The sequence below is a fragment of the Mytilus californianus genome, unplaced genomic scaffold, assembly GCF_021869535.1.
Source record: "Mytilus californianus isolate M0D057914Y unplaced genomic scaffold, xbMytCali1.0.p SCAF_8, whole genome shotgun sequence".
Lineage (NCBI taxonomy): Eukaryota > Metazoa > Mollusca > Bivalvia > Mytilida > Mytilidae > Mytilus > Mytilus californianus.
This window is the reverse complement of record NW_026262734.1, coordinates 25,816,938-25,835,899: the sequence shown is the minus strand read 5'-3', so window position 1 is coordinate 25,835,899 and position 18,962 is coordinate 25,816,938. Positions and strand designations below refer to the sequence as shown.

Sequence of the window (18,962 nt, the reverse complement as noted above, 5' to 3'; positions counted from 1 at the left end):
CTCTAAATTTAGCAGCCAGTTTGGTTCAATTTTGACAAAATAAGCTAAGAAACATCGCTGATGAATTATTCACTTGAAAGTTTATAATTCGACCTCATTGAATCTGTATTCATGTGACCTTCAATTTAACCCCTTACCTAGAGATGTTTTACTCATGAATTAGGCGTGTTCAGTTATCAAACAGAAAAGAATGTCAAAATTGAAAGTGAAACAAGGGTAAACCATTTGATTGACTGATTCGATCCACAAAAACTCATTCTTATACAGGTAAAACGATGATTAACATTTATTTTTACCCTATGATATGGAATCAAAAGGACCTAGAAAAATCCAATTGCACGCGTTCGCTATCTATTTATATCAATATTAATGTTTATGTCGGGTTAAATGACCATCGGCAGTCTTTGGAGGTCACCTCGATATTTAATTAGATGGCGTCTAGATTAAATACGCACGAAATTTTGATACGTTTTATCGAGCCCGTGCATTGTAAATTGTTTATTTTAGACTTTTTATAAATTAGATATTCGTTTTAGTATGTTATAAATGAAATATAAGAATTTGAGTTAAATCGGTGAGCATGAATTTGACTGCTAATGCCCCATTAAGAGTGGTTTTCGTTTTCTACAAAACGCTATTTATCAGCCAGTTGTAATTAAAAACTACAGTCTTAGTATCACAACATACAACAGTTTTCTTTCAGAATAACCATGAAGCCAACAATAGTGACTATATGTTGTCTTGTGCTGGTCAATTTCTTTTCTGAGGCTTATGGTTGCAGATGTGCTCATGGGACAAATAAACAGAAGTACTGTAGATCTACTATAGGTAAACAAAATCATACATAAGTGAGTTATGAAAAATAATTCAAAATTTTAAATTCCTCCTCCAATTAAAAATGTGGCTATTCATAATTGTAAAAGAACAGTATGATTTGAATATTAATTTTTATTCAATAACTTTGACATGTACAGTAATACAAATTGAAGGATAAAAAAGTAAAACGGGAACTTATAATACGTTTTTTTTTTCCATTTTATATAAAGGTTGTCTTATATTAACCCTATATATCAGTACTTCGAAAACTTTTAGGTTGTATTTTTTTATTTTTTATTTATCATATTTTATTGATTTTCTTTGTATTCAGGCTAATCTAATTTCCGCGAATGCAATTGCAGGATGTTTGGTAAAAGACTTAAAATTTTAGTTATGTTCTGCTTGTTTGTCGAGTACGCAGCATTTTGGAGTAAGCGAATGACTAAGAGTGAAGCCGGAAATAGTGGCGTGTCTGCATATTCTTTTTGACTATATGAGGTAGCTCGTTAAAACTCTATTTTAGCGTATCGATCTGGTGCCTAGCAAAATATGTGTACATTCAAACTAGTATGTCTTGGTCGTCTTGTGGACCACAGAAAAACAAACCTCATAAGAGAGGTGACCTTTGAGAAAGGTTTAAAATGTAAATGTTTTACTATAGCGGAACAGGAGAAGGTGAACTGCGAAGACAGGTTTTTCGCTTTAAAAAGGTGACCTTTATAAACGTTAGGCTTCAAAACTATTGTGAAACTAGTGTGGCACATATAATCTAAAACTCTTTCATCTTACAATAAAAACATTTGAATTTTCTACACTTTAAACAAGTATTCCCCATTCCAAACTGAAAGACAAATTGAAATATTCTGTTTCATAAAATAGAATGTCCAACGTAGATACAAGTATCTTGTCTTAAGAGGGGTTTATCGTACTTTGTAAAAAATCACTCTGATACAAACAAAACATTCTCTGAAACTGACATTATCCAGATTATTTAGATGGTTGACCGTTTAATTTATGAAATATCTGTTTCACAGATGACGATATGACGATCGGATATATTCCAATTGTGTTAACTACAATCTCGTTCCTTTTTCCCCGAACTTGACCTACCGAATTTGACTTATCACCGAGGTTGTACAACACAACGGGTTAAGCAGGATCTGGTTACTCTTCCGGATTGAATGATTGATTGGTGTTTAACGCCACATTCAACACTATTGTGCTATTTTTCGCGGTGGTTTGTTTTTATTGGTGGAGGGAGCCGGAGTGCCCGATGAGAGAACCACCGACCTTCGGTAGCAAAACTGACAATCCTAGTCAATTAAAATTGGAGTCGGGTACACCTACCACGTGCGGGATTCGAACTCACAACATCAGTGTTTACAGGCTAGTGATACAGTAGTTGTACTACTTAGACCACTCGGCCACCGATGCCCCTACAATTCCGGAGCACCTGAAATCACTCCCAGTTTTTGGTTGGGTTCGTGTTTCTCAGACTTTATTTTTCTATGTTGTGTGTACTTTTGTTTGTCGACCGGTTTGTGTTTTTCTTTTTTAGCCGTGGCGTTGTCAGTTTTTTTCAACTTATGAGTTTGAATGTCCCTTTGGTATCTTTCGTTTCTCTTTTATAGCAGGTTTGATTATACATGTACAATTAATTCAGAATTGGAAAATCACAAAATACGAATGTTAGTTATCTATTTGTTTTTATATTTACACCCTTTCCTGACGTTAATAAGGTTTTTGTGATGAAATTTGTTGTCGTTAATTTGCTACCACTCAACGTTGGTACGTATTACTTATGTGACTGAAAATGATAATGTCTGTACTTCTAATTTACATTTTCTATGTTATGAACGTCACAACAAAAAGGATAAAAATATTAGGGGTTTATTTAGCATATAGAAACCTATATTTCTAAGCTGTTGTTGTTTTATGTACACGACAAACTATACCCTTTCTAGATTATTTCACAGACATTACATTTATATTTAAGTATCACGCGGTTTAATTACAAGCAAGAAGAAAGTGGGAAGAGATCAATTTGAATACGCATGGACACTGAATTATAATTTTAAGGTAAAATATAATGTTACAATTTGTTTACTGTTTACTTTTGTATTAAATCTTTTCTTCATGGACCAAAAAACTCTTACAATTACGGAAAACTATAAGTACAGCAAATACAAGTCGCACGTTGAGCTTTTCTAATTATCAATAAGAGATATGTAACAGCTTTACTAAAACAATAGTGTCTTATATAGGCTGTTCAAGTAGTAAAACAATCTTATTAGCAAGGCTATTGCTCGTACAAAGGTGTTGCAAGACAATACGTGTAAAATATCATTTTAGATTTTGGTATACGATAAGATAGCAAGGGTAGATAACGTATCCAAATTCAATCTATATCACTGAGGAGTTGCCAATATTCTAAAAAGGCCACCAAAATTCACATTTCATATGTGAATGTCTAAGCAAATTAAAAAAAAGTATGATGTTTACGGGAACATAATATTCTTAAGGGTATAACGCTGAAGACTAATGAAGACGGGTTAATGTCATCAAATAAAGGCAACAGTAGTATACCGCTGTTCGAAACTCATAAATCGATAGAGATAAAAACAAATCCGGGTTACAAACTAAAACTGAGGGAAACGAATCAAACATTTCAATAAATGACAGTGATCCGTTAATACCTGTGATGTACGAAGAGAACGTATCCTCGACGATGTAGCGTTAATATTATACTACGAAGCTTTTATAAAAGAGGAACAGACTATATTTTCTACATTTAGAAAAAAACGTTTCTACGTTTATGTTAAAAACTAGCACATGTACCCCATTTTTATTCCTTGCCATTGATTTTGTACTTTTTTAAAATAAGATAAATTTCGTACGTCCGAAGCGCCTTCTTTAGATTTAATGAAAAATTGTCTGTTGACATAAATATAAGAAACATTTAACGGTATTATTATTTTTCTGCATCTGCATGCTCTTGTAGTGGGATAAACATGTCGACTGTTTATTATTGGAAATAGCATAATATCGCGATAATGTTAATCGTATAAAACAATCAACATGGTGACTTACTTTAAAGTCTATATACTTATAGCATTTTGTTTCGTTTTACTTTAAACAAACTACATTGAAACAAACATATCTCGAAAAGTAGTAATGAGGGTATATTTTTTTCATATTTGGAGAGTACAAATAATAAACAAAGATATCTATATTTCAAGGCAAATTCAACGGAACTATAAACAAATGTCATACACTAGACGCTAAGCTAGCTGTAAAACCAGGATTAACTCACAATTTTTTTTTTCGGAAAATGCCTGTTCCAAGTCAGGAATATTACTGTTTTTGTCACTCGTTCCGTTGGATGATAACGTTTCATTTTGTCAGTTTGAATGAATTTCCCATTTTTAATTTACCTTGGAGTTCGGTATTATTGTTATAATCTTTCATAAAATTTGCCTATTCATTTATAAATAAAATTAACATAATATTACAGGGATTTATGACAAAAATTATGTTTGCAATACCAGGGACAAATAATGTATCCTCCTTATTAAATCTTTACTCCTTATACTCATCGTTTACTAATATAATTATGTAGCAACGTGTATAACAGTGCTCACTTATATGATTAGTACGACGCGTACATGAAGTAATGCATGTTATAAAAAGGAACGATTTAAAAGTAAAAACAACACAGCAGGAAAATAAGAATGTTACACGTAGAAATCAAACTAGAAATGTTACTCAAAGTTATATACCTATATGGAGTTTTCTTTTTGAACGATAGGTCATTCTTTCGAAGAATCAACCCGGACCATACCATGTTTCAATGAAATATGCTCCAAGGCATAAAATAATGAGCTGTGTGAGGTCATTATTGTCCTTGATAAAAATTATATTCGTCTGATAGTTTCTGTTTCCGATTTGGGAATTTATTTTTTAAAGTTCAATCTATGATAGGTGTAAAAAAATCGTCAGTGCCCGAATCTTAATTTTAGAAACAAATAATGTGAAGTTTTGTTAATTTATCGCTACAATACAGAAACATTATCATATATGTGAGATGAATTTTAATGTAAAACTTTCATAACACTTTAAAATAAAGCCAGATTTAACATATTTATGTGTAAGATTTTGAAAATCTTATTGATTCACACTGAAAAAGTTGATTGATTGATGGTTACTTAACGTCCAGTGGCAAATATTTCATGCATGTTCAGGAAGATACACACTGAATAGGATATCATACTGTGATCTACATGTATTGATATTCGTTTTCGTGTAACATGTACATGTATCACGATTTCGTGCCCCCTTCGTGACAGTTCTTAACTTGTTTACATTTATATATACCTTTTACTCTATCAAATGATTAACTAATTAAACATACTTATATTCTATTGAATAACATTCACGTACCTCACAATGAGGTCGGGTGGGGGGAGGGTATATAATTTTATCTTACCTCCTATACATTTCTTGGAATATGATTGGTTAAAAACGTCCGCGTGGAGACCGTGTATATTCCATATTAGGTTAGTAGGGAGGCGGGGCTTATTTCAATATACGGTTAGTAATGGAGTTACGATTTTGGGACTATTTGATTATATAAATGTATTGAAAGTTCTGTTTAATATTGTTATATCAAGGTTGTTGATATAAAATTGTTATTGTTGACATTAGTTTTTTTTTGTTTTTTTGTGCAGACCAATGGAAGTAGGTTCTTAAAATTGAACACTTGAACACTTTTATATAAAAATAAGAAGATGTGGTATGACTGCAAATGAGACAACTCTAGTCTAGATTCAACAAATAAAGATAGTCGGTAAGATAAATTCGTTACTTAGTGTGCTACTGACCTAATATGATATATACGGGGTCAGTAAATATCATATTAGTCACTAACACACTATGTAACTAATAATATCCTGATTATCTGTTAAAAAAACGTATTGCTATTCAAAAGAAAATCATTCTGAATATTTCATTCGATTCAATTAAAATTATTGAAAAAATAATCACTTTTCCGCGATAAAATGTCATTACAAATAGACAAAAAAAAAACATAGCACCTCCCACTTTCCATAAACTAAGTCGGTACAATAAATTACTTACAAAGTGTCTTGTATTTTTCATACACCGTTATCAGATGGTAACAATTCATTTGTGTCTTACTTCATGCAGTTACAGTAATATTTTTATTGTGTATGGATAATAATTTCTAAGGTTTATATCTAGATTAATTAGAGAGTTTTATTTCACATTCTAAATGAGCCGTAGGGCGTATTAAAACCTGAACGCATTAGAAAGGAATATCCCACTTTAGTGTGGTCGGTACAATAGGATGCTAAATTTTGCAAATCTTTATGAAAAAAACCCATTTTTTTGTGAAGGTATATAAGTCAGATAATGCATATTTTAAAGTTTTTCTTGTCGTAGAACACACCTCGGGGTGTCCGGATTGCCCAAAGAAACACCTCCCTATGGTCGGTCTTTCATTTGATCAATCCTGGCACCCCTCGGTGTGGTCTACGACAAGAAAAACCCTTAAAATATGCATTATCTATAATTGACAGACTTGAGCACAAATGCAAGTAAATTACACGCATACAAATAGACAACAGATAAAATAAAAGAAAGGAAACTAATTTTTCATTAATTTATAAAAAAAATAAAATCCCTTGGTAGTAAGTCGATTTTAAATTTTAAATGATAATTCATACCTTTTATATTCTATTATTGTCTTTTCTGATATTTTTGAAACCATATAGTTTAACGTGGAGGAAGAAATTAAAGTTCGTGCTAAGAATAGTCCATCGAATTGCGGAGTGGATTTACAAGTAGGAGTTGAATATTTGATTTCAGGTGAGAATCATAATTCCTTTTTAAAGATGTTGTTTTATCATGAATTTGTATAACTGCATTTTTGCTAGCCAAATGTTACAATCCGACTCCCTCCTCTTTATGCTTTGCGGATCAAGACAAATTTGTGTGTACAGCGTTGTGTCAGGTAGCGACAGACAGAATAACGCCTACTCGTACAACATCATTCTTAACCATTGACAATACTTGTACTATATTATGGTCGAAGATGTAGAAATGGCTTTAAATTTCAATTGGTTGAATGAGACCTTTACAAGTGTCAATATAATATCATATTGTGTTCGTGGGTAAAGACTCGTGGCACAATCTGCATGTGGCAATTGATTATTTACATTGTTATATTTACACGATGTATAAATGGATGCAGCCAGTTACAAATGTTTACTATAGAAATCAATACCTCTTATCTAATCTACCAGGGGTTAAAAGGAAGAGACCGGACCATAACCTTTGACTAGTGAAGAGGGTAAAACTAATGCCCTTGTTCATCAATCACGATAAGACTTTCTAGAGACTCACCTCCGAAAGTCTGAATCTTACTTTAAAATTGCAATTGAATAAAAATTATTTCCCTTGTTGAGAAGTATACTGGTATAAATTCTGGCGCGCTGCAGTACAGAGCAACGGTGAGAAGTTAAATAGAAATCAATGTGTTACATTAATTTATAAATATTTCAAGCTTTATAATCGAGTTTGAGTACAAGAGGTTGGAGAAAAAAAGCCCATTTATATGTTTTTTTTATATTAATATCAATCAAATATTATCTTTACATCAACAGGGATTAAAAACCGCTAATCGTTGGCTCAACATTGAGCTTCATTTTTAATACCAGTTTTAATTCCCGAAAAGGGAAATAACCTTCTTCAGATTATAATGTTCAAGTAAAATTCATGATTCCTAAGTTAGGATTCTGGAAAGGGCTTTAGTTATAGTAAGATATATACATCTTCAAAAATGAATTATCAAAATTCAAATATTATACTTGGCAGCTAAATCTTTTTCTAATTGTTATTTTTACCAGCATTGTTCGTTAATTGATAATTAAAATAAGTTGCTCACTACGTTTTATGTGATAATATGTATTTCATAAAAACAACTTATACAGAGATAGGTACAATTTATGACCACAGCAGTCATTCAATGGCCAATAGCAATATAATTTACTCAAATACAAATCACAAACCATTGACCAAGATAAATTCCTTTCATGTTCAAAATGTATTATTCAGAATAAAATAATAACTCGAACTACTGATCAGTTGCCATTCACTTTCTAACCTATCATTTACTTCTTTAATATTTGGTTTTACGCTAGGCCTAATGGATAACTAATTAATTATATAAGTAAAATATAATGAAATGCGTTAAGGCATTATAGTAAAAATTTCTTTTTGTAATTATGTAAAATACCAGAAAAATACTGTACATTCCTTTGTCAAATTAAATTATCGGAGATATTTCTTTACTACATATTTATTATAGATCAAATCAAATAATTTTCCACATTTAGATGAAAACACAAATGAACTGTATTCTTGCTTGAAAATAATCTAGACCGATTGGTTTCTGCTATATTCTGATCCGGGTGGCGAAAGACCCCTTACTATTTTAGGGGAAAAATCTAAAATAAGTTATCAGAGTTCGTACACTACTCAACAAAAGATAAACTGCAAAATAAACAACGTAAAAATAATTTAAAACAATTTATTTTTGAAGATTCAAAGAACTCAAGCAGACTAAACGCAAGTTTTCAACGAATAAAACATTCTAAGGTTGAATTCGTGTATTAAAGTTAGAATCAAATCAAAATGTCAGAACGTAAATTTTGCATAAATACTTAACCCAAGGTGATACCGACCCAGTGGTTAAAATACACATATCTATTCTTGTTAGTGGCAGCAAATATTTGTCTGACAAGAACAATCACCAGGTAGCCTCTCAACAACAAAAACATAAAAGGTTGTAAACAGAACAGTAACAACCATGACAAATTGAATTGTTTAACATGTGTCATTTCGGGGCCTTTAATAGCTGACTATGCGGTATTGGGTATGTTCATTATTGAAGGCCGTACGGTAACCTATAGTTGTTAATTTCTGTGTCATTTGGTCTCTTGTGAAGAGTTGTCTCATTGGCAATCATACCACATCTTCTTTTTTACATTGAATATTAATACTATCATCTAGATGGCTTTTGGTTATTTCGTCCCTGAGTTGTTGTTTCATTGACGTATACTCCACATCTCCTTTTATTCGAAATATAACTTTGTATTAAGGAATATCAGTCTCAATGTAAGTGCAATTACTTGATTTATCAAAGACAATATGTAAATATGTATCATAAAAACGCTAACACCGAAGCATGGACTTTTATTTGGATGGAACTGATGATATTGACAATCCACAAGCAAATGTATGCTACCAGTGGTAGTTATATACAAATATACTCATGAGAAAATCATACATACCAACACTGAATGCTGACGGTAAGGTTCAAGAATCAATCAAGCAACTGTTGTATATGAACACAATAAACAACCGTTTACCCTACACTGTAAAAATAATAAGATATAGGACGACTGCCAATGAGCCAACTTTCCACCAGGCAAACATTGTGAAAATATGATATAGAACAATCAAAATAGAAACAGTATATTTGAAGGTTTATCCAATGGAAAATGGGTACTGTTTAGAACCTGTTTACCTAGAATAAGAAAATTAGGTCTAACGGGTTGGAAAAGCGACATTTAAACAGCCTATGCGCCATCCTCTCAATTATTACCGATGAATGGGAAAACAAACAAACGTATATCTCTAATGGCATTATTTATTTTTATTTCAGGAAATTTAAAGACGAGATATGGAACAACTTATATAGAGACAGATAGTTGTTTTTGGATTGATAAATGGCATAACATTCCACTCGCTACAGAAATAGAAATGACAAAGAGGACTTTTGCTACTTGTTATTCGTAAAATAATACTTATAACTTACGTTAGTATATATATATGTGTATTGCATCGATGTCTTATTACAAATGCGAAATAAAGAAATTAAATAGAATAGTTACTTTCTGAAACAAACATCGAAAATCGAATTGCAACGCTGCATTCGTCAAGGCTATGTCGCCAGTTTAAGTTTATATGTTCTTTGCCGGAATATAATGGGATACCCCAATCATCTGATTTTATAATCAAATGTGAATAAAAAAATGTCCTTTTTTTAGCTGTTTATATGTTGTGTGTTTTCGCTTTTATCTGTAAAATTGAACTTCCATTCATTATTACTATCTTAAATTGTGTAGGTTTACGTTTTATTGACAACATGATAAAATGTATTGGGTATTGTGCATATTTGGGTTTTAATTGTGCTCTACAATCGTGTGCATAAAAATTCTATTCTATGTTTTTTAACCTCAAAACGTCTTGCATTTCTAATATATGATATTATTTTAATAACAGCGTTAATTCTTAAATTTGAATTACTCCCAAAAAATAAATGATGCATTAATCAAATGGAACTGTGTGGAATTTAGAAATTTTTATTAAAAGATGCAGAACAAATATCAACTTTGTACTTTATTTGGCCTCTTTAACTTTTTTGATTCGAGCATTACTAATAAGTCTGTTATAGATGACCTGCGCGTCTTGCGTACAAAATTGTAATCCTGGTATCTACGATGAGTTTATACATCAACTAAAAAATATATAATAGGGATGTCAACTCGGTGAAGATTTACTTATCGATTACTCGTTAGATTTACCGAGCGATACTCGAGTACTCGCTCGGTAAAACATTTACAAAATGGAAACACAAAATTATATCATATATGTATTGTGGGTCGTTGTCTTATGATCGTAAAACCCTCAACATTATTACCTAGGCCCAGATAATAGTCCAAGGAATTTTATACCATAATTAATAGCCCATTTACTACATGCATTAATTATGAAAAATGGTAATAATCTAATCAAGTAATTAATTAATATGTATAGAAAAATTATTACTCAAGCAACGGTATTTGTGAACCTTAAAAAAACACATTTAATGATCGACAAAGGGGTGGTGATTAGAACTTACTGATGCCATTTATCATTTTCTGAGGGTCGACACAGGGTGCAACGAATTTGTTCTTATTTAAAAGTATTATCTTGTCAACTTTTTCTGGGATGTAGCGATTTCTCAGATTTGTTAGGTAACTAACAGTCCTGCTGATGAAAATGCATGCTCTGACGGTACAGAGGTGGGGGAGTGACTAAGATTAGCTAAAAGTGTAAGCCTTTGAAAAATACTCTTGTTCATATATCATACATGTACCTATGTTTGAATGAATTTTGAATGACAGTTAAACGCAAACATTAGAATAGTATTTTAATTTTTATTAACTTTGATTAATATATAATTTCCCGGGAGGAGCTCTCAATAAAATATGTTTTGTTTAAACTTAAGAAAGCAACATCATTCTAACAGGAAACCGATAAGTAGATTATCATTTTGGTACTCGATACTCGGTACTACCGAGCGATACTCGAGTACTGGAGTACTCGTTGACATCTCTAATATATAAGACTAAATTGAAATAACTATCAAAGCAAATAAACGTTTTTGAGTGCCTGTTTTTTTTTTTCCTTTTGTAGTTTTGTTTAATTGTACTATGCCCTTTTCGCTTTAGTGTAAACAATAAGCAATCATTTTATATGTCCCTTTTCTTTGTTCTTGTTTTCTAAAATATAAAAAAAGAAGATGTGGTAAGATTGCCAACGAGACAACACTCCACAAGAGACTAAATGACACAGAAATTAACAACTTTAGGTCACCTTACGACCTTCAACAATGAGCAAAGCCCATACCGCATAGTCAGCTATAAAAGGACCCAAATGACAAATGTAAAACAATTCAAACGAGAAAACTAAAGACCTAATTTACGTACAAAATAATGAACGAAAAAACAAATATGTAACACAGCAACAAACGACAAGCACTGAATTACAGGATCCTGACATGGGACAGTTACATACATACAGAATGTGGCGGGGTTAAACAACAAAAATGTTCGACGAAAAGAACTAAGACCTAATAGACGAGTATTTAGTGTCCACTTCGTAAATAAAACATGATAATCTAGAGTGACAGAATAGCGGTGCTGTCGATGTGCAGCATTGCATATCCTTTCCAGTCTTCCCTTTATTTGTCTTTGCACTATTATTTTCCTTTAAGTCATATGACTCTAGACGTGGCTCTATATTTGTGCGTCAAGCTTTGGAGTTTATAGCTTTGGGCATTTCTTATATGGGTCGATACATACATGCGATTTGGAAGCATGCGGTTTTATATTGATGTTTTTATTTTGTATATCCTTGTATGTAACTCAATTTGCACTTTGTCGGGAAAGTGTATGTGTCATTATTTTTTACCATACTGTTGGTATTATCATCTACAACAATTTTTATTGGTAGAGTCTTTATCATATTTATTTGTATGTTTGTATAAATTTTTAAGTCAGTTGTGATGTAAGTCCGTGGTGTATTTTTACACAGTTTTGGCTGCTTGGTCTCAATTATTGTCACGTTAACCAATTATGTCTGGGTAGTTCATCCAATTTTGTCAATATAACGGAACTGTTAACAAGTGTCATGCAACTGGGAGGTTTTGCAAGCTACATAACCAGTTTTAATCCACAATTTCTTTTGAAATGCCTGTACCAAGTCATAATATGACAGTTAGTTTCCATTCTTGCCATTGGTTGATATAATCGAGCATGTGATTTTATCCAGTTTTATGGACTTCCCATTTTTTAATCTAAATCGAATGTTTGTTTATCTTTTTTTTTTCTATCAAGGGAAAAAACAGTATGCTTGGATATTGTCCGAAAATATTATTCAGTTAAATGTAAATTACATTTACATATTGGCATTATGTTTTCTTTATTGATACAGTTCTTAATGCAAGGCAGTGGCCAATACCAGATTATGGTGCGGTTCGTGTCGATCAGTCTTTGGTTTTCTGTGTTGTGCTTTGTGTACTGTTGTTTGTATGTTTGTCTTTTTTTTCTTTTTTAGCTATTTCGTTGTCAGTATATTTTCTACTTATGATTTTAAATGTCTCTTTGGTATTCTTAGTCTCTCTTTGTAACATATTTAATTTCGAAAGAAAACTTTATTCGGTATGACATCAAACCTGATATTTTAAAGGAATCATACGAGCACAGCTGAACAGGCAGTTATTTGCGTTTATATCCGATGTCACGTTTTTAATTTGTCTTTTTATGTTGACGAGTGAAATTTCCATACATGCATAATTGACACATGCATATTACGCTGTAATTGTTCACAATAATTCCAAACTATTCAGTTATGGTCTTGTTGAATTGTTTTTCTTATTATGGGCGCTGTGCTTGACAAATACACAAAAAAATTAGTAAGTTTGTTTACAAGACATTAAAAGACCTATCACATTATAATAAATATCAATATAAAAAGGATATTTCAAAAGCGGTGATTGAATTATTAAAAATGTTTACGCAAACATTTTTTTTTAATCTCGCTTGAAAAGAAAATACGTAAGCCATTATTCTATTATGTGGAGATTATTCTTTTATTTTCATGTAGGAGAGAAGTTACTTTTCCAGCTTGTTTCATTTTTCTTTGCCTAAATCGCCAGCCGATATCAATTTCCGGTATTGGGCACCATTGTATATTTTTTAACACAAGGTGTTCAAAATTTTGAGCGATTTTGAACACTGCTTGAACATCGACTGTCCAAATAATAAACGGATCATAAGAAAGTTATAATTGACATATTTCTTATTGCGATATTACTACAACAGGTTTGATTAATCTGCATAATGTCACTTTTTTCTAATAGTTTTATATTTCACAATTATCAAAATATTAACCAAAAACTTACGAGATCAATATGCTGTGCATGGATTCATTTTTTTAGATTGGCACAATAGAAGAAAAGAATATTCTGCGAAATTATATACATCTTTAGAACAGATACGGACACTGGGTGTTATATCGTATGAACACGATGTTGATATTTGGAACACGAATGTTACGATTTTGAAAACTTGTCTAAGCCTAGAAAATTAATGAACATGTGGCATTAAAATATCAAATGTTCAGTCTAAAAGTTTTGTCACGGATCCGTTACATTGAAAAGCATGAAAAGAACCTGTTTGCAACAATATGATCATGTATTTTGGAAAATAAAACTATATCATATAAAAATCTTTTATATGTTTCGTCGTTTATTGTGACGTCCATATTTGCTGAACTATCATACATTAATGTTAATAGGCCTAATGAAGTCCGCCTCCGGGTTGCGAGATTTCGTCGCTGTTTTGAAGAATCAATAGTGACATTGGGCTGTTTTGTGCTCTTTGATCGGGTTGTAGTCTCTTTGACGCATTTCCCGTTTCCATTTTAAATTTTAGATATGGTTTAATTGCAGATGACACAACTATCCACCAAAGTTCAAATGAAGATATGAGAACTTTTCTGCCACCGTAAAGTCTTCAACAAAAATAAAAACCCATACTCATTGTCGGCTGTCAAAGGTCCCAACATGAAAATGTGAAACAATTCAAACGAGAAAACTAATGGCCTAACTTTAACAATTTGCTAAAAACAAGATATGACAGACATGAACCAACGACAAAACATATGTATTTCAAAGTCAATGAGAACAAGGCAAAACATTGAATATAAATATAAAATATATGGATAAAATATCATCATCTTTAACAATTCAAGTCAGCAGGTCATGTATATGTAGGACTCTGAACCTCGATGGTACTCCGATCCGCGATGGTCACGCTGATGTGAGATGGTTTGATGCTGAGAAGCGTTTTGATCACGCTGAAGTGCGATGGTGGCATTGTGACGCTATCTTGTTAGAAACAACGCCAAAGTGCGATGTGGTAACGATGAAGTGGGATGGACTACACAAACTATATTTTCAATGCTTTTCATGTCGATTTAGACGTCAATTTAAATTGTTTGTAAGAATTAGTTTTTCGGGTTTTAAAGTTAAAAAGGGGCTAATACATTTTTTATACTGCGGGAAACAGAGTGTGATTGGGGGAGCGGATGTAGCGGATGTTTGGGTTTTTTTTAAAACTTCTAATATTTCTTATTTTATTAAAATATTTATATTTACTTTTCTTTGCGTAATAAGAAGTAATTCGGTTCAAGACCTTTATATTATTCTTTTTGCTCCCTTTTCTTATTATCGAGAATACTCCAAAGCGAGGTCTACAGCTATAGTTAGATATTACTTATTATAATGCCTTTGTATATAAGTTGTTCTTGTTCTTATTTTGTATTTGTTGATTGTGATCCAACGATTGCGCTGATGTTTTTGGACTTGTTAACACTTCGTTATTAACGTTATGTTGTAATACATCACATGCTAACCAATATTTATTTATTAAAACTGCTTTGATGCATCTCTCAATTCATACTAGTCATCAGTTGATGTTTATTTTGAAGTATAAGGAAAAGTTTTATGTTCGGATGAGCAAAGCGAATGAGAACATAAACAAGTTTTATTTTAATGTACGATGGCATTCTCTAAAGCATACGGGCCCAGTCTCCCCCTTATTATGATGGTAAACGAGGATCTCATGAGAGGAACAAAGTAAAGATAAATATTAACGCAGAATTATGTCAACATACTAAAAATCTAAGATACTGTTGTCTGACCATTAAAGATAGCATGTTTTGGTATTAGTATTGATTCACGCATAGGGTCTTTGCATCGGAAATAAACATATTTATTCTAAAAACAGTTGTTGTCATGATACGGGTTATGTTCTTCGAATATATTTTTTGTGATATGATACTAAACCCCTAACGGGAGGGATGGTACTTGATTTTCATATGATTAAAACATAATCTTTCAATCAGTTTAATTGAGGTCTGGAGCTGGCATGTCAGTAACTGCTAGTAGTCATTTGTTAATTTATGTATCATTGTCATTTTGCTTAGTTTCTTTTGTTACCTATTATGACATCGGACTCGGACTTCTTTTAAACTGAGTTTTACTGTGCGTATTGCTGTGTTTTTGTTTATTCTACATTGGCTAGAGATATAGGGGGAGGGTTGAGATCTTACAAAACATGTTTAACCCCGCTGCATTTTTGCGCCTGTCCCAAGTCAGGAGCCTCTGGTCTTTGTTAGTCTTGTATGTTTTTTTCTAATTTAAGTTCATTTATATGTTTTGGAGTTTGGTGTGACGTCCATGTTCATAAAATTGAACTTGTACACATTTTGTTTAGAAGCCAGCTGAAGCCCGCAACCGGGTCTGGGACTTTCTCGCTGTGTTGAAACACACGGCGGAACAAACAAACATAAATGTATCATTGGTCCGTGTATATGTGCATCCATTTTTTTTCGTTTTTGGATATCAAAAAGAAAAGAAGAAAAACGAAATGGCTTTCATTTTTCGTTTTTTATTTCTCAAAAACCGAAATGAAAAACAAAAGTGTTTTCGTATTTCGTTTATGATTTCTCAAAAAAACAAAATGAAAAAAAAGTGTTTTCATTTTTCGTTTTTTATACCTTAAAACAGGAAATGAAAAACGGAAGTGTTATCGTTTTTCATTTTTGATTTTACTAAACAAAAACAAAAAAGGACATCTAGATCCAATTTCTGTATTTAGTTTTACATTGTTTTAATTGTTTCTCGTTTATAAATGTGCAATGTTTTCTTTTATTGTTTACAAACCATCGAATATATAATATGCCTACGTAGTTCGTTTCAAATGGATAAGATCCTGTCTGAAGTTGTATATTTCTACTTCATAGTGCGTTTGCTATTATTCGATGTATTCTCTTGATACTATGCCCGTATCCATGTAATCAAATCTACATGAAGAAATTTCCATGTCTTGATTTGAACAGTCGTTATATTTCGATCGTTGGACACTTAAATTCGTGGATAAAGCCATCCACAAAAACCACGAAAATTGGTACCCCACGATTAAAAGTTCTTTCACAGTATCAAAAACAATAGCATATTCCTCAATTCTATGTCTAGTGTTACCAATGACTGTGTTTTTGTCAGAAGTCAGACCTCATCAGAGTTGACTCAGTCTATATAAAGCACTTGTTATGTTATATTTATCAAATTGTGTACTTAGATTAAAAAATTTTTTTGCTAGATCACTCTCACCTAACATCTTCCCAGTGAAATAATATCATTTGGATTTATATACGATCCTCCCTCTGATTGAAATTGTTCACTAACCGTTTCTGATAACTTATTTATACAATATCGACATGATTTAAAGTCTTGGAGATGATAACAACACAGAAAACGGAAAAAATGTGCAAATGATATGGAATTATGTAATAACACAAATTCCATTCCTTGATTACACTTTACTTCCATTGGGATGACTGATGAATTAAAACCAAACTTGTGAAAAACGAGATGTAGAGATGGTTGCTTTTTCAATAGCGATATCAGATTCAGTGTCCGTGTCTGTTCCGTTGTGATCTTTGACAAAGTTAATTCATCTGTACATTTTGACAAAATGTTATTTATTATATCTAATGGTTTTAAATAGTTTTTGTAATCATAAAAGAAACAAGCCAAGTTCAGCCATCCGGATACTGCATCTGAATGTACACCAACCATCAACTGGCTGGGCTGATGTTTGTAGTTTTTGTATTGTTGTTTATTGTTTGGGTTATTTATAAATGAAAGTAAAATGGGTATTTTTTTATATCCGTATGCAATTGCTACTTTAAAGATACATCTAGATAATTCTGTTTTACAATAATCCAACAAAGTGTTGAATATGCCTAAGATGTTCGTAAAATATGAAATAGGTGAATCCAATAAACCACGCCCTTGTATTGTGTTCGTTAATGTAGTTATTTCACACACTGATCTTGTTATTTCATCTGGAAATATTCTGTAATCATGTAAAGTCTGAGTGGATGAGAAAATCTTAATTCCTTTTTGGTATGATTTCTTTAGGATGTTGATAAATGCTTTCCTATGTTTACTATTAAACTTTAAATTGAATAAGTTGTTGTCAGGAATGAAATAATGTAACAATGTTGAATACTCTATACAGTGTAATAACCTTTTTAAACAGGTCTTCAAACAGGGTATGATATTTTCTGGATTCCACGCTGATGTTTCAGTTTCTTCTGAAATCCAAAACATCAAGGTCTTTATAAGGTATGAACACAATAAATCTTTCAAATCATCCTCTCCATTTACGATTTCTTTCAGTACAATCTTTAACAAAGAATAGCATAGTAACTTTGTATGGCTAAAAGAATTTATCAGCATCTTATCTGCAACTGAAAAGGATATTCGCCACTGAAGGTTCTCATCTATAGATGCTTTGTAGCCGATCGGAACGAATAACATACCGCATGAAGTTATTTTGGAAATAAGTTCAGGTGAAGGCCACATTGAACGTGGTCTAGATATCCACGGTTGTGCTTGAGATATCCACTGATCACATTTAAGAAAGAGTGCAAAATCATATATATCATCAATGTCTGATGAGCAGTGACCATGAATATTCAATGGTGGCATGACACCTGCGGTTTCTTTTAACGTTTGTGATTTGTTAAGCTGACTTGAAAGTAGGTTTTTCCTTTGTGTTGTTCCAAATTCCTTTTAAAATAATTTGAGTAACAACATTGGTGTATAAACGCAGTTTCGTAAGACATGGCTGTGTGTCCTCGGTATCCATGACTAACACTGTCCTCAAATCTTGGGTGGCATCTTTATCGAATTCGTATACTACATATAAAGGATCAATTATCATTATATCAAGATCACTACCGTTAAGATCCAGTCCTTCTCCCTTACTTCCACTGGTTATTTGAGTAACACAGTTGTTTGAACTGATAAAGTCATTACTTATAAATGACAGTCTTCTCGCTCTTAAGACTTTCTCTGATCCAATCTTCTGACACAAGTATTTATAAAAATGTAAAGATTCTGTTTTACAGTTAGACATGATGTAGTATTAAATGTAATAGGAACAGGCAATGCATGCCCTCAATTTTAAAATTCATTCGTACGCTTTTGTATCATTCAACAATATCAGTAAAAAGGTGTTCTACAAGGACACACCAGTCCTTCACCCTTCATTGGATACCAAAATTAACAAAATATTTTTTGCACAGTTTGATATTTACACCTATGCGTTTATAATATGTTCTACCTTCCGGGATGTTCTCTTTGACCGTGCCCGAGTTGGTGG

The 18,962-nt window shown here is 32.1% G+C and overlaps 1 long non-coding RNA gene across 1 annotated transcript; it reads left to right on the top strand.

Moving 5' to 3' along the window:
- Positions 1-715: 715 nt before the first annotated feature.
- On the top strand, positions 716-9,665 carry LOC127710588 (uncharacterized). The gene is made up of 4 exons (XR_007986236.1): positions 716-828; positions 2,813-2,895; positions 6,609-6,702; positions 9,563-9,665. It is a non-coding gene; the product is annotated as an uncharacterized LOC127710588 (long non-coding RNA).
- The last annotated feature ends 9,297 nt before the right edge of the window (positions 9,666-18,962 follow it).